The 17,119-nt window shown below is 39.4% G+C and overlaps 1 pseudogene; it reads right to left on the bottom strand.

The window, feature by feature from the left end:
* Positions 1-10,258: 10,258 nt before the first annotated feature.
* LOC136136863 (UDP-GalNAc:beta-1,3-N-acetylgalactosaminyltransferase 1-like) overlaps positions 10,259-17,119 on the bottom strand; it is a 31,986-nt pseudogene continuing 25,125 nt past the window's right edge.

Genomic DNA, 17,119 nt, shown 5'->3' with positions numbered 1-17,119 from the left:
TTCTTTTACTATAAAGTCTGAAGTTCCCACCGCTCTTTAGAAATAGACATCAAATATAAAAATGATGATACTTCAGTAAGGGTTACTATCACCTGCCAGTTACAGAAGTCCTGATTAAGAAAAGCTTAAGCCAATCAGTTCTTTACTACCGAGAAGTCTGAAGACAGGTGGCTATTAACATTGGTTCAGTGGCTCACAGATGGCAAAGCCAGTATCTCTGTAATTCTCATGAGCAGAGTGACAAGATGGTGACAAGATGGATGTGCAGTGCCGTCATTCCCGTCTACACTAAAGGCAGGATAAAAGAAAAAGGGGCTTTCTGTGTCAGCTGTCTGTCCCTTCCATCAAGAAAGCAAAACATACCCTGAATCCCCAGCTCACTCCAGCTCATATCTCTATAAACCTTGTTACATGATCATATCTAGCTGCAAGGGAGACTTGGAAAGTGTGTCTTTTCTTGTCTCTTTAGTGAGGACTTGAGAGACAACGTCTAGGCTCTAGTCACACATTATTTAGAAGCCATATTTAAAAGGTACTGCATTTGCAAGGATATGTGGACCATCAGGAAGTCTAGCCTTTTCTCATCTGTTCATTCATGTTACTTAATCAAATACGCTGAATGTTTTCTTGGAAAGCTCAGAGCTCCAAACCAAGGAATCCCGGAGTTTTTAGACAAGAAGAGGTCGAATGCCAATGATAGCTCTATACATATGGAAACATCAAAAGGGACTAAGGATTTCAGCACCTGTGAGGGGTGGTAGGGGAGGCAGCTGCTCATAAACATGGGAGATCCAAAGAAGGGGTCTGTGGAAAGATCGTGGAAACATGGACACAGTTTGGATGAGAGTTGGTCCTCTCTCCATGTAAACTGATTCTAATATTGTAAAAGTCATTTCAGTTTTAACAGCTTTATTGGGATATAATTTAACTACCATATAATTCACACGTTTAAAATGTACATTTCAATGGTTTTTAGCATATTCACAGATACGTGCAAACATCACCACAGCCAAGTTTAGAACATTTTTATCGGCTCAAAAGGAAGCCTGTAATATCACCTGTCTATCCTTCATCCCCCACCCCTGTCTTAAGCAGCCACTAATCTACTTTGTACCTCCATAGAGCTGCTTCTTCTGGATGTTTCATTTAAACGGAATCGTATAATACGTAGCCTTTTGTGACTGGCTTCGTTCACTTAGCACTAGGTTTTCAAGGTTCATTCGTGCTGTAAATGCATCAGTACCCTATTCCTTTTTATAGCTGAATAATATTCCATCCTATTATTTATGTTTGTCCATTCTTTAGTTGATGGATGTTTACGTTGTTTCCACCTTTAGGCTACTCTGAATAACGTTGCCACAAACATTACTGTTCGAGTTTTTATGTGGACGTATATTTTCATTTCTCTTGGGAATATACCCAGGAGCAGAATTTCCGGATCTATATTAACCATTTAAGAAATTGCCGGAATGTTTTCTAAAGTGGCCGCATCATTTTGCATTTTCACAAGTAGTGATAAGCGTTCTGATTTCTGTACATCCTTGCCAACACTGTTCTCTGACTTTTTTTATTCTAGCTCTTCTAGATGGTGTGAAGTAATATCTCATTGCAGTTTTGATTTGCATTTTCCTGATTACGAATGCCGTTGAGCATCTTTTCATGTGCTTATTGGCCGTTTTTATTTCGTCTCTGGAGAAATGTCTATGCAGGTCCTTTGCCCAGTGTTAACTGGGTTATTTGTCTTTTTTATTATTGAGTTGTAAGAGTTTTTAATATACTCTAGATACAAGCCTAATATTAGATAGGTGATTAGTGGATATTTGCTCCATTTTTTTGTTTTTTTTACCTTCTTAATAGTGGTTTTTGAAGCACAAATATTTTTAATTGAGATGTTGTCCAATTGATCTTGTTGTTGTTCATGATTTTAGTGTCATATCTAAGAATTCACTGCCCAGCCCAAGGTCCTGAATATTTACTGCTATGTTTTATTCTAGAGTTTTATAGTTTTAGCTCTTACCTTTGAGTTTTTGATCTATAATCAATTGATTTTTGCGTATGGTGTGAGGTAAGGGTCCAACTTCATTCTTTTTCATGTGGCTAATCCATTTATTCAAAAGACTATTTTTTGTCTATTCAATGGTTTTGGCATCCTGGTTGAAAACCAGTTGACTATGGACACATAGGTTTATTTCTGGACTCTCAGTTCTATTCCATTGATCTATATGTCTGTCCTTATACTAGTACCACACTGTCTTGATTACTGTTGCTTTGTTGTTAACTTGAAATTAGGAAGTGTGAGTCCTCTAATTTTGTTCTTTTTCAGGATCATTTTGGCTACTTTGAATCTCGTACAATTCTAGATGAATTTTAGAATCTGCCAGTTGCTACAATGAAGCTAGCTGGAATTCTGACAGGGATGGCATCTTATCCGCAAGATCAGTTTGGGGAGCATTGCCGTCTCATCAATAGTAAGTCTCCTGATCCGTAAACTGGTTCTTACCTTGTCAAGGACATTTCTTACTGTCTCTGTGTTTGCCATTGTTCAGTCCCTTTTCACTTTATTGGTCATGTGTAAGCAGAGTATAATAAGGAAACAGAAAATCGAAGTATAGTGGTATATGGACAAGGAACCATAATTAAGGAATAGAACATGGTTCCTGTGAATAAATCCAGGTAGAACAGTTTCCTGTAAGATCAATCTTTTGTGTTTGAAGGGAAATCCTAGAGGCATTCCATTCCAGCGCCTCATTTGGGGTCATCTCTTTCTTTCATATGCTGCAGCCCTGGGCTCCCTTTTTTTTTCTTTCTTTTTTATTGCTGTGGCTGCCATGGCAACGGTTCACATGGGCCGGAATAGAGACGATGAGGCCTCCGTGGAGCCATCATTAGTGCTACTCTGGCCAGCAGGGGGTGCTAAGAAGAGCGGCCACTTGCACCTTCTGTTTGTAAGTGTTCACACCCACACCCAGGAAAGCAGACGACCCGGAACGAACTGAGGGGTGACGTGCGTACTACTACAAAAGGAGATCTTGAACTCTCTGGAGAGGTTTTTAAAGATTTGTAAGGATTTCACTAGGAATTCATATCAGAACATAATGTACGAGTGATTAAATAGATAGGAAAATTGAAACTTCACTACAAAATATGACCTTTCCAGAAATCAGAGGTCATATTCTTATTTTTACTTCTTTCTGCTACACAGATTTAATTTTTATGTATCCTTCACTCAAAAGACTCCCACAGGTTAGTTTCTCTTTGTGCAGAGTGGTTAGACATCCTGAGGAATTAACAAATGTTTATTAAGTTGAATTCAAATGCCTGTTCTCTAGATGCTGAAGGAAATTCTGTTTCCATTCAGTATAGAGCAGTGAATTGACCACCCACCAGTGCTTTCCTAGAACCACAGAATGAAATTTCAAGAGGACACCTGGTAGCTCTTTTACGATTCCATTTCACGTATGCATCAGAATATTCTACCCTCACACACGTAAGCAGGCAAGCAGCTATTAAATTAAAATGTGATGCCAAATACACTTTAAAAGAACTGTGGAGAACAAGGTAATGACCTCCTATCACCCTCCCCAGAGTACTGTGTGGATAGTTATGGATTTATATTTTGGGGGTTATATCATGTGGAATAATTTGCACAGCTCTGACGTGTGAGCTTGAAATCTTCAGATCTTTGATGCCTATGGCTGACAGTTTTTACCTTTGCAAATTCTTTGGTATGCAGCCAGTGCTGCCTGATACACAGAGTTGACTAAATATTTAGCAAATATTCATACAGTTACTCAGCGCATTAATTATTGAACAAGTTTCCACTCGACCATCCTTCTTTTTGCTACAGCTAATTCTCTGTTGCTACACTGACATCTGTTCTGGGGAGAGGCAGAGAAATAGGCAGCTCAGCAACTTTTATTCCTTTCAAGGTTGTGCATTAAAGTGTGAGAAAGCAAGACACCCATGAAAGCTACATCACTGGCTTGGCTAGCTTAGAAGTTTAAATATATAGATGAAACTCCTAATGGGTTTGTGTGTTTTGCTTTTTGAACAAATTTATTTTTGAAGTAACTCTTTGATATTCTATTAACTGACAAAAAAGAAATTCTTTTTTGCAAAGCTAAAATTTTTTATTACAGAAGACAAAATATTTTCCACTGAGTAACGTTCATAATAATAATTATGAATTACAACAGAAGCCCTGTTCTTGATGAAAATATTCTAATTTTAATGGCTTATTAAAAACATTTATTTAGTTATTGAATATTCAATCTAGTTTATCTTATAGACCTTAGATATTTCTGAACAATGAAAGCCAATACGTTTATAACCACTTAAACTGAAATGTACAAGTTCTGTTTTCAGTAGCTTTTTCTTCTTTTTTTTTTGAATTTTATTTTATATTTTTTTCTGCAGAAGGCTCTTATTAGTTATCCACTTTATACATATTAGTGTATATATGTCAATCCTTTAAATAGCTAAAAAATAATTATTTCCATAGAGACTTATTATAGTATATTCTCCTGTGCAGTATTTCATTTTTTTCCAGAGGAAACCCAGGCTAGCTTCTCTATTCCCATTTTACAGAGGAGGCAGATGAGGTTCTGAGCTACTCACCGATTTTTCCCAAATTCACACAACTGATAAGTGGCCAGACTGGCACTGGGACTTGTGTTCTGTTTTATGTAGTGTAGCATAGCTATGTTTATTAAAGGGAAAAAATGGAAATATTTGCTACTGGAATCAATAGGATTTTATTTTAGCAATGTTTTCATCATTCTCCGTATTCAGAATTGAAATTACATTCTGCACAATTCTTCTCTTGATTTTGATAGGCTATACCAAAAAGAAGTTACTGTTTCCGTAAACCAGATCAGAAGAAATGGGGGAGAAGGCGGACCCGGGGATTTTTGTCCCCTCGTAGAGCAGCTGTGCTACAGCACTGGGATAGTCTGGACCAGAACGAGCAGGTGTTCAGGGATCAAGTGATTGCATCATCACCGCCAATCAGTCATCCAAAAATTCATAACCTTAGAGAAGACGGTAGAAATAAGATAGGTCGGGGGGGGGAGGGGCGGTGCAGGGGAGGAAACCAATTACTGTCAATATTCGACTGCGGCATAGTCTTAAATAACAGGATTCTCTCTGGGATCTTTAACATAGAATTTGCACTCCTCGGAAGAATATCATTTCCATTACAGAGTTTGATTTCCGCTTTCAGTTAGATCTAGGTAATTTATATCTCCTTCATAGAAGAACAGATCCCAAGCTACCACGCAAGCATCAGGCATCTCAGCATTTCTATATTCCAATCCGGTGCAGAGTTCTCATTTCTACACCCTTTAATTGGGTCAGCAAGATTTTGTTTTTCCATCAAACCTTCTCAACAAGACATTCTAATGTCATATCATATATGCTACATCTCTTCATTTTGTCCCTAATAACATTATCATAGTTTACCCATTTGGGTAGTCTACTTAAAATCTTAAAACTAGGAATTTAAACAATATTTTTGGGATCACAGTAAATGAAGATTTTGAAACAAAACACTTTTAACATGCTTCTAAAGTATCCTTTTGTGAAGAAATGTTTAAAAACAAAAGATTTGCTAGACATGTGACAATTAATATCTATTATAAATAGGTCAGGATTTCAAGGTTACTGACCAACCATTAATTACTAGTGTATTGTTTCAAATAAATAATAATACAGATTATTTACAACATTATCAGCAGATGTGTTCATGTTGTAAAACACGGGTAGTATATTTAATTAGTTGTAAGTAATACAAATGCTCGACATAAACTCTTGAGACTTCAGATGTGGAGATGGTTTGTGAAAAGCTTTGAAATCCACTGGCACACACCATTCTTTCATTCAAGACAAATATGTGGACGAATCAGCAGGAGTCCATTCTGGCTTCCAGAGAGTGCCCTGGAGCTGTCCACAGGAAGGTGCTGGAAAAGGCAGCCGCAGATGGTCCAGGTACACAATTATTTCAGCCTGAAACGCAGCAGAATAGTCAGACTCATGTTAGGGTATTTCTACAATTACATGACCTGGAAACGGCTTCATGAAGGTTTTCAGGGCCACCTTCAATCTCCTTTGCTAATTATAAAGAAAAGATTTCTTTTTCCTGAGAAATAGGGAGAAGATTCACGTAAGACAAGGAATCATTTCTTTAGTCTCAGATTTAAATGACATTCCTAATAGGTACCTGGCTGAATTGCTAAATAACTGGCATTTTATTCCAGAATATTTAAGTTCTTTATTGAAGAATGTTAAGTTCAGACTCTCTGGATGTTCCTAATATTTCCAAATCCATATTGGAAAATCAAACATCATTTAAAAAATCAGCTATTTACCTCCAATAGAGTTGCCCTCCTAGCACACTGAAAAGAAAGGGGACAAAAGGATTTGTAGTTTTAGCAATATACAAGGACTGACTTTCAGATCCGTGGTAAAGGTCAGGTGTAATATTCAAAAACAAATGAAAAGGCAGCCATTCTATGGGACTCAGAAGATTCCAGCAAGCACTGGGTACCCATGGGCATTGGCTCAAAATGTGTTTATTGTGATCACAGCCCAGATGATGCTGCAAGCACTATTAAGGACCCTATTCACCACCATCCTTCTTGCATTATGTATGCAGTTATTGTTTTGCATTATGCGCGATCTAAAATGATACAAAAACATTTTTGCTGAAAAATAAACCACTGGTTTTATGCTTAACACCAGGATTACAAAATGTGATGTCATGAATTATTCATGTCATTCGATTTAATGTAATCATTTTCTCCCCAGCGCTAAGCCTCTGTGAATGGTGTCCTATGCAGCCACTGTTCTGAAGAACTTAATACGAGGGGGAGAAACACCTGGCATTAACTGACAGTGAATTAGGCTCATTGTCACTTTGGAAAAAAAATTGCAGTTTAATCTTTGATCTTCTGTACATCCTAATTCCAAGGAGCATTTATCAGCACTACAAAATGAACCAACCTTAGGAATTTATGGAAATATTGACCTCGACGTCTAGACACAGACGTATATAAAAGTGCACATACACATTTGAAATTTGAACTATAGAATGGAATCCATCTTTGTTTCTTTCAAAGCAATAGTGGGATCTATTTTGAATGTGTTTACGCTAATAGCAAATAGATTTTGATACACATTTATAATTTATTTAGATCAAATCTTTCAGAGAAGAACTGACCTTAGGACAAAGCATTGTGAGAAAGATAAATACATCAATGCAACTTAGCCTGCAGATTAAAGCAATTTATCTTCAAGGCAGCCCCGCCCTCAAAAAAAAATCAAAACCGAGAGAAAAGAACACTTCTGAATGTTTGAAACTCTTTAGAGAAAGTACAAACATTGGCTTAAAACTGGTAGAAGAAACTTTTAAAAATCAGAATCTCCTTCTGGTGGCCTATCTTTGACTTTGAATCCATGTTTAATGAGAAAAGTTACACCAAAATGTTTCTATTACTCTTAAATTAGAAGATGCTTCGTTCTGGGATTGAATATATGACTGTGTTATTAGTGAGAAGAGAAGAAACGCAGCCAGCCTGATACCTAATCCCAGCCCCTTTCAAAGTCCAGCCCCCGAGCATCTCAAAGTGGTGCTCTCACCTACCCTACCACCCAAAGGATGGGGTAGGGAGACCCAAATGATGTACTGAGAAGTAAAACACATCCAAAACTCTGAAGTGATCCACAGATGTGAGGAGTTATTACTTAAAACCAAAAATGTTTGTAACCCGTACATGTCTGTAATCTACAGAAGTGTTGGAATGGATACTGATACAGGTATCAGTAAGAAAGGTTTAAAAAAAAAAAAAAGGAATTGACTTAACACAAAGAAAAGAACAACATGCATAGCAATTTAAAAATTAAATGCTACCCAAATCTATACGGAATAACTCACCCAGGTAATCAGGAAAAGGAAGGAAAGTTTGTACATAGTGTCAGGCAAGATCACAACCACAGCTCCAGAACAATTTTTATCTCTCGCGGCACCTAGTATAGCATCTTGCACATAGTTGGGACTCAGCCAGTGTGGCCTGATTGAAAATGAAGATAGCTACCACGGTCAACCAGTAATTCAACGTTCAGTCTTTATAAGGTCAGTGTAGTCTGTCAACTGCTCCTCTGTGATAACAAACGCCTGAAAAACTTGAAACTTGGGCTTTACCAAAATAATAACTGACAATGTTCGCCGCTTTTCAAAACAGCAATGGGGTATTTTAAGAGGTGCCGGGGCAGGGGGCCGGGGAGTAGCAAGAGAGGCAGAGCAGTGGATGGAAAGTATTCCTTAAACTAATGGCTTCTTTGATTTGTTTCTATAACAAATCTCTTTTCTACTTAACAGGAAAAGGAAAATTTCTCTTTCCCCTAAATAAAAATTATTAGGCACTTTGTCTATGAATCTTAGAAGCAGGCTTCAACTAGTCTCGTTAACATTGTGAACTGGGCCAGAAGAAACCGTGTCATGTCATAAGAGCAGCCTTCCTTTCATTTCAAGAGCACCTTGACCTTCTCCAGCACCCTGTGCTCCTATCATCGTCCTCACTGCTTCCCAGGGCGGCTGTCTGGTCTCCCGAGGGTCCATCGGTACAGGGTGATCCCCAGAGACAGTCTGCACGGGAAGCCTTTAGGGTCAGCTTTTCATTTGCTCACTTACACACCCACGGTTTTAAAACATTATCATGGCTCCAAATCCAAAAAATGTTTGTGCTTTAAAAAAAAAAAATCTGGAGAACCGAGAACCAGAAGCCTCTCCGTGAAGCTACAGCCTAATTACTGCCTGCTGCGTGGCGCAGTTAAACACAATCAGTCAGAAAGCCTTAAAGATACAATATCCCTTTTCACAAACTGTCTGCTTGTCAATTCCAAGTCACCCCCCTGCTTTAAATCAACCAACCACAGAGCTGTTATGAACAGCAACTGATTTTCCATGCAGTGCTGCAAAACAAAATCACACCGTATCCTATTTTTAATGGCCACAGTTTTTCAACTACATAACAAGAGTTAGCTGGCACTGCTGAGCTGAACGGTATCAAAAAAATGGGTTCAAGTAGAAATAGCATGGAACCCTTGAAGTGAACAAGTACAGACCCAATTACAAGCGCTCAGTACCAATTACATCCAAATAACAGTGGAGCAAATTCCCCCTTAACAGTTATATTGTAGACATCAACTTCTTTTATTTTTGTTCCTCTAGGTTACAGCTTGATACTTAAAAGGAAAGAAAAAGGCTGAATCATAAATATTATTTTATTAATACATGGTCTATTTATGCACAAAGGCCTTTCTGTGATGTCAGCTTAGAGACACGGTACCTTGGTCACCACAGAGAGAAGTGCTCTGCTTCTTTCTTGCAGAGTTCGTGGTCTGTCAGGAATTTCACTTGGGAAAATCAGATTTTCTTCCTTGTGTATTGCTCATTAGAAATGATCTTCCCTCAAACAATACTGTTTTCAATTATTTGAGCCTTAGAGATATAAACAGACACTACCAGGGAATTTTTTTTTTTTTCCTTTTTAAAGGAAACCTAGCCCCATCTCCAAAGTAGTGAGTAAAATTAGGCATTCCATGAATTAAGGAAGCTGCCACTCGGGCCCCTGGGGGTTGATACATGACAGGTGCCTTAATAGCTAGAAAGAAAAAAGGAAGAAAGGGAAATAGAAAAACAAATGAGGCTGAATGGGAGTTGAAGAGACGGAAAAGAAGGTGCAAACACCAAATAGGTCCTTAAAACACGGAGACAAGGTATGAGAAAAGAAGAAGCAAGGGAGACCAGATTAAACCAAGCAAACCGAGGAAACGTAGCTCTAGCGTATGTGTGGTGTTTTGTTGACTATCAGAGAATCAGAGAAACGAGGTCCCTTCAATGTCATCCTGTCTAACCCTGGACCACATACTACCCCAGTGGTCACCCTTGCTCTGCTGGAATGTTCTGCTATAGCAGCCAGCGTTCACTTATTCCTTGGGTATTAACTTCACTTCCAACTTCTTCCAGGCCAGTACGGGCTCTAGAGTCGTCTGTAACAGCAGAACACCGGCTGCATCTTTCCAAGGCTGGCCACTCAGGCTTGAGGAAGGTAGCGAGAGAAATTAATGATGTCTCCAAGGCTTCAACAACATGCTTCAGAGGATAGGAGCACAGTTGTGAGCAAGTAGATCCTTCTTTATTTGCCCCTTTGCTCTGCCCATTTTCTCTTTATTCAGAACCATGAGATGGAGCGCATAGCGCCTAATCTCCCCAGCTTGCTATCCTTGGCTCTTTCCTCTTTTCCAGTTCAGTGTGAGCTTCATCCTGAAACACAGCAAAACAGAATATGCACCTTGGGGTGCAAGGTGAGACGCAAGTTCTTTAAAAGGTTTCATTCAGAATAAAAGCTAAACAAGAGACATGCCACTGATACCAAGAAAAGTGTTAGAAAGCTACCAACCCTCTCACCTTAGAGACGAGGAACCTGAGACTTCGGACGACCATGAATTCTATGGCACATCTGTCGTCAGCAAGCAGGGGTGTCAACGGCAGTGACACCTGGCATTGATTCCAAGACTCGTGGTAGCAGGGGGAATGCTATTTATTGTACATAGTGACTCACAAATCTAGGTTATGTGAACTATAAAAAGCCTGACTCAGAACCCCAGAGAGCAAGGAGGTGATACTACTTGAAATATAGGCCGTAGATTGCGGTATGAGGGTGTTTGTAGGATCATCTTTCAAGGCTACATGATCCAGGCAGCGCTGAATATAGCCATAGGTCCACTGATGAATAGGTGTCAGGAACTTTATAACATTAACTGTGATAACTTGTGATGGTGATCAGCATATATACTTCAGGGCGTTCTTGGGGAGAGGGAGGGAGAATCGGGGTATAGCTGAGGTGGAGGTTGTGAGGCGATGAGCCTGTGATGCAAGTGAGCCTGGGGGCGGCCAGAGAGGGCAGGAGAAGCCAGGGCCCCAGACCCACCAGCAACCCAGGGCCAAGTCTCTGTCAATCTCTGCTATCTCTTTGTCCCACTGGAAGGTCAGGGAGAAAAGTTATAAACGTTTCCATGCCCAACTTCAACATCTCCCCCAAAATGTTAAAGCAAGTCTACCTTCAGGACATTTGAATGATTTCAACCCCTCCTGCCTTGCCTCCAATTTCCCCAACCTCTGTCAATAACTGACGTTCCTTTAGACACTGAGAGCTAAAATGACCTAAAATGCAAATGCTTGGATGAGGTAATGTTTAATCAGTGAAATAAAAAATAGAACCAATCCATCAAAAGGCAAAGCCTGACTTGTGATCTTTTCCTGTTTTGACGGAGGAGTCTGTAAACAGTAGGAGGATACTGGTTACCTCACGTACTGGGGAGAAGAAATCAGTTTTGAAAGTGAGAGAGCTGAAGACACAGAAAGAACATTTCAATGACAGCCAACACAGCAGGGGTGTGGAAGGAGGCTTAGTATCAAGTGTATTTTAATCTCAGCTAGGAAAATGGAGTTTTATCCTCAAATGATTTAGGGAAATTTTTGTGGGGATGTTTTGGACATGTTATGGGGATTTTTATTGTTTGCTGCTTCTGTCGTTTTTAACATCACTTGCTTCCTATAAAGAGAAATTTTTCCTTCAGGGGATTCTATCCCTGTAACTATATTGACTTAATTCTGAAGCGCCAATGCAATTAAAAGACGGTTCTAATTAATAGGCAATAGAATGGTTGTATGTGAAAGATTTAAGCAGTTTATGCTTGATGCACTAAACGAATCCGAACAGAGTCGCAAAAGGCATCGGAGCTCCATTAGAATTTATCAGCTGAGATGCCTGGAATATTTTTCACACTGGGTAGCCACACTGCTCCCTGCATTTGAGATTGCACTGAGAGGAAAAATAAGGTCGACATATTTTTCTGTACCGGTGGCAGTAAAACGGCTTCTCATTTCAGCTGAGAAGTGCCAACCACCAGAGCAAAAGTACCTTTACTGCAGGAATGCTGCTTCTGACCCGCCAAAGAGAAACCTGATAGCATCACTGTGTGTGCTTTTCTAACAGGCAGCTGGACTGAGTGGGTCAGGCTCCGGGCTTTGGGGTCAGACTGCCTGCTTTCCAATCTGGCGCTGGCCACTAACGAGATGTAGAAGCCTGGGTGGGTAACTTGCTCTCTCTGCTTCAATGTCCTCATATAGAGGAGAATAGGATAAGAACAACCTTTCTTCTTAGGGCGATTGTGAATTACATAAGTTAATTGACATAAAGCACCCGCAATGATGTCTTACAGTGCCGTGAGCACTTGATGAATTTTGCATTATCTAAGTCTGTCGTCACAAATCCGTGATGGTCTTGTAAAGAAGTTGCATGACTAAGCATATTTCATAGGATTATATTTTGTCCCGTGGATCTTATAATGCGTGGTCAGGTATGAAGGGAAAGAGGTTCTAAACTCTTATCTCCTAAATAAATAAAGTTCCCCAATGCAATGCTGTACAAAGCATTACAATTCCACTTTCTCTTCTGTTAATGCCCATGATTTCTGAGCACTTGAAAAAAGATGATCCCTGGTTACCCACAGAGGCTAAACACAGTAAATCTTAGATACTGTGTCATTATCACTTATTTACTTTTAAAAATAACGTCCTTGATAGTCTTACTCCTGCGTGCAGTCTGTATTTAAAATAGCAAGAAAAAGTATTATTCAGAAATGGAAGCATTTAATCCCCTACCTACCAGAGGCCATCTTAAAAAAGTAAAAATGGTACAGAGAATTTTGGTCTTTACATAAGTCTAAGACGAGAGGGTATAAAGTAAGGAGGTAAGAGGGCACCAATGGTAATTTTGCCAGTCTTGGGGCTGCCCAGCTTCTGAACTCTCTGCCTATGTTTCGAGAAGTCTCCCCTTATTTGGTGCAGTTGTGCCATTTTCGCAGCCATTGTACTGACATGAGTCCTAGGCATTACCAAGAGCCTGAATAGGACGGGTTGGATAGCGGCTCTGCTATCCAGGCAGTGGCGGCTGTCATTCCAGGGGCAGCTCCAGGCTCCAAGTTCTGTGGGGCAGGAAGTAAAGCTCGGGGGTACAGTCCCCAGTGGCAGTGGCCTCTCCACCGGAAGCCAATTGAAATGTCACCTTGGGCTCCATTCCTGGCTGCTTAAACTCTGAGCCTAGTTCTCTGGCCCTGGTCGAGATTTTGTAAGCTCCCCGATTATCTTTTTAGTAAATTTCTTTCCACCATACATCAGCCACTGTAAGTTTCTGTTGCTTACAGCTAGGAACTCTGGTGGACTGATAAAGTGGCCAGCGGGGTTTTTCTGAGCCAAACAGGCTCATAAACATTGATGAGTACGAATGGAAGTGAAATAACCTAAGCGGCTTTCCCTGGACCCTTCCTGATCGGGGCACACTGGAAATTGCACTGCTTTCTGAGTGCCAGGTATCGGGAAAGACATTGTCAGACTGGAACTTGATCCCAGTAGCACAAAGCTAGGATAACAGTGTGGGAAAACCTATCAGTTAAGGAAGGTTCTGAGGCTATATTCCTCCAGATCGCTGCTTCCAGGCTGGAATAACACAGACCAACGGCAAGCTCCTTTTCCTTCAGTAATCCAACAGGATCCTTATGAAAGGGCTACCTTTCCTAGAGTAACTGTCCTCAGGGACTTCAGCATGGGGTAGCAGGTGAGATTAGGTTACATCTGAGATCCCTTCCCAATACAAGATGCTATTCAAGCTTGGGTGACCTAAGGTGAAAAATATTGTCTGACGTCCACTAGCAATAACTTTTCATCTTCAGTACCACCATCTAATGTGAAGGAGAGAGAATATTTGACATCACAGGTAAAATACCATGTGTATTCACCAATTTTTCTTACCTAAGTTTTCAAAATGGACTACATTCAACACCTAGTAGGAACTCAATCAATACTGCTCTGAATTGGACTGAATTATGTCCATGTGTCCATCCATCCAGAACATTTTTTCCAATTTTTCAGCTTATCACCCTTACTGGTTCCCTGACTCTGTGTTCACCTTCTCCCTGACCCTAAATTCATAGGCATTGCTGTAATCACTGTGTCTTCTTGGTCTATCCCCTACAGACAAGCGCATCTCAGCTTCAGCCTGACCCTGATCACCAACTTTCTTTACCAACTTTTTTTTCTTCCTTTTTGTCCATCTAGTCCAAAAACCCACTAGTCTCCCTCTGCCCAAGTTCCATTCTCAGAGTAGAGGCTCAGAAGATATTTGTTGAATAAAAGAAGAATTCACTATCTCATAATGACTTTTTTTAACACTCATTGGCTTAAAAAAAAAGTTTATCATTTTCTGATATTTCCTGATGTTAATGAGCACATATTTTAAACTCTTCTTGAAAAGAAAAAAAAAACTGATTTAAGATCTTTCCAACATCACTTACATTTGTACTTATTTTTATTTGGGGTCAAAGAACATACCTAGAAATAAGACTTAAAAGGCTATCTGTGGTAAACGTTCTATAAACTTTGAAAATGATAGCTCATTTTCAATGCTATCGTTCATAGCTTATCATATTCCTAAAATTATGTAATATAACAGTGAGAATTAGCATTGCTCTAGGCAAAGCTTGCAAATAAATGCCTCTTTTCATAACACTAAATAAATGTAGAAGACTCTGCCCTCTTTATTTAACAAACCAGGGCCACTTTGACCTTACATGAAAAGGTACTGGTATTATGCAATTAAGTAGGGACTTTTCCAATTTGCACTTGAATACTGGAAGTACTAGTTAAGTGAGGTATAAGTCTCTCATTTTAAACATTCCATCACAAAACTTAGGTAAAGCTGCCTCAATTTTCCTCACAACTGCCCAGCAAGTAGCCTTTAAAAATTTTAGCCACTAAAAAAAGCATTTCTATTAATTTTTATCTTTCTTCCTTCAAATATTAATGAATAGATCCAGTGATAATTAGCAATTTTCCCTAATTGCAGAAAATTGGCACTTCACAAATAGCAAACTCTGATATCTAGTATTGTGCCAGTTTTCCTATTAATTTGGAAATTCAGCAATTATCACCAGAACTATGTAGGTTAAAGTGTGTCGGATTCTGGATAAACAACTTAAAATACCCAGCAATACATGGCTCAGTGTCAAGGAAAGTTCAATATCGACATTTAAAGAAAAAAAAAGATTAGTGACCACCCCTGCTATCACAGCTCTGTGGGAAGGCTTTCCAAGTTTGTTTTCTTTCAGCCCAGCCCCTCAGATGACATCAGTGGCAGAACCTGGACAGCTTGCCTCATCGTCATTTGGAAGAAAACTGCAACAAAAATGTAAATTCTCAAATTGGAAAGCAGCATATACAAAAGTGCTGTATCAGGTCTCCAATGGACATTGTTATTAATTTTCTTTTCCGGAAACAGAAATTCCCCAAGACCTTCGTTGGGTGAGAAATAACGGACACACTCATGCACTTAATTCCTAACATGTAAATATTTTTACGGAATGCAAACCAATCTTTATACGAACTGTGTTCTTGAGGTTCACCTTGCTGTTAAGAAGTCAGGTGTTGTAGAAGTGCAGTATATCTCAGTTCACTTTGGAATAGCTTGTTTCATGCTGGCCTCTCACAAGCCCCTAATTAACTCTGGTTAACACTAGGAGTCAGCAGATAGACTCTTACTTTTTCATCTTAATGTGTGTCAGGATTACTCTCAGCACAATGTCACTTAGTTTTATCTAGAACAGATCCTCGTAAGTTCAACAGCTGAAGGCAAATGCTTGACTAGGCTTCCCAGCTTTCAGCAGTCTTTCCTGAACTCAGCAATTCTGAGACCAAAATTTAGGCTGCATTTGCATGTCATAAAAATAACTGGTTTTTCTGAAATGTAGAAAATTCAGTCAACTGAATCAATCCTCAGGAAGCCAAATCATTTTGACAGATATTTTTTCATTAAATTGATAGTGTTATGTGTGTTACTCAACCTCCTCAAAAAGGGAAAACAAGGTCAGGCAACGAGGGTGGTCAGATTTCTGTTAACGTGATAAATAAAACTACGGTTTCCAAAAATGCCATTCAGAAATTAAGAATGTATTAAAAAGCAAACTATGTTGAAAAACATCGCAATTGATTTTCCACCTTCAGGGAGGGAAGACAAGAGAGGAAATGGACTAAAATTCCAACAAAAAAGATTTAACACACATTACTATATATAAGCTAGATAACCAACAAGGACCTATGTATAGCACAGGGAACTCTACTCAATATCCTGTGATAACCTATATGAGAAAAGAATCTAAAAAAGAATGAATATATGTGTATGTGTAACTGAATCACTTTGCTGTGATTGAAACTAACACAACACTGTAAATCAACTATACTCTAATAAAGTTAAAATATAGAAAAAAGAGATTTAAGTCGAACCAAAACAAAATCTTCCAGTCTTTGGGGGTTAGGAAATGATGAAATGTATTAGAGAGCATGAGATAATAGGAGACGTTCTTTCCTGTGATACTGTTTCCGGTCCACCAGAATTTCGACGTGAGGGAGATTATTTCCTGTATCACACCCTATGAAGAAAAGAAAATCACAGTGGTTCTGCATTTTCCCTCAGGCCAAGTCCAGACCTTGACACACGGTAACCCATTCACCCCTGCCTCCTGCAGTTCCTCGTGCCCCCTCCACTCTTGCTCCCTACTCCACCGCCCCCAGACATCATAGCTATCCCTATTCATTGCACCTTTGGTCAAGACAGCCCTCTCCCGTTTACTCTACTTAGGCAAATCTTGCCATGCTTTCAATCTGTCAGCTCAAATTATGCAGAATATATCAAGCAATGCTTCCTTCAGTGGGACAGTCCAGTTGAACATATTTCCTCTATGTATCTGAGTCCTACCTGAATCCATTTAAATCCCACCTCTTCCTTGAAACTTTTCCTAAAAACTGCAGGTAATGTTGGCCTCTCCTTACTGCGAGTCTTGTAATACCACAGGCATTGTACTAGATACTTACTTTGGCACATGAATTTTGTGTTAGAACTTTATTAGTTCACTAACTAGTTCCATTTTCTAATTATTTTTAGGACATGAGACATGTGTCCCTAATCAGATGACAGCATCCTTCCTTGAGAGCAGGAACAAATCTCAC

Source organism: Phocoena phocoena, chromosome 17, assembly GCF_963924675.1.
Source record: "Phocoena phocoena chromosome 17, mPhoPho1.1, whole genome shotgun sequence".
Lineage (NCBI taxonomy): Eukaryota > Metazoa > Chordata > Mammalia > Artiodactyla > Phocoenidae > Phocoena > Phocoena phocoena.
Note: the sequence above shows the minus strand (reverse complement) of the source record. Positions and strands in the feature narration are given on the sequence as shown.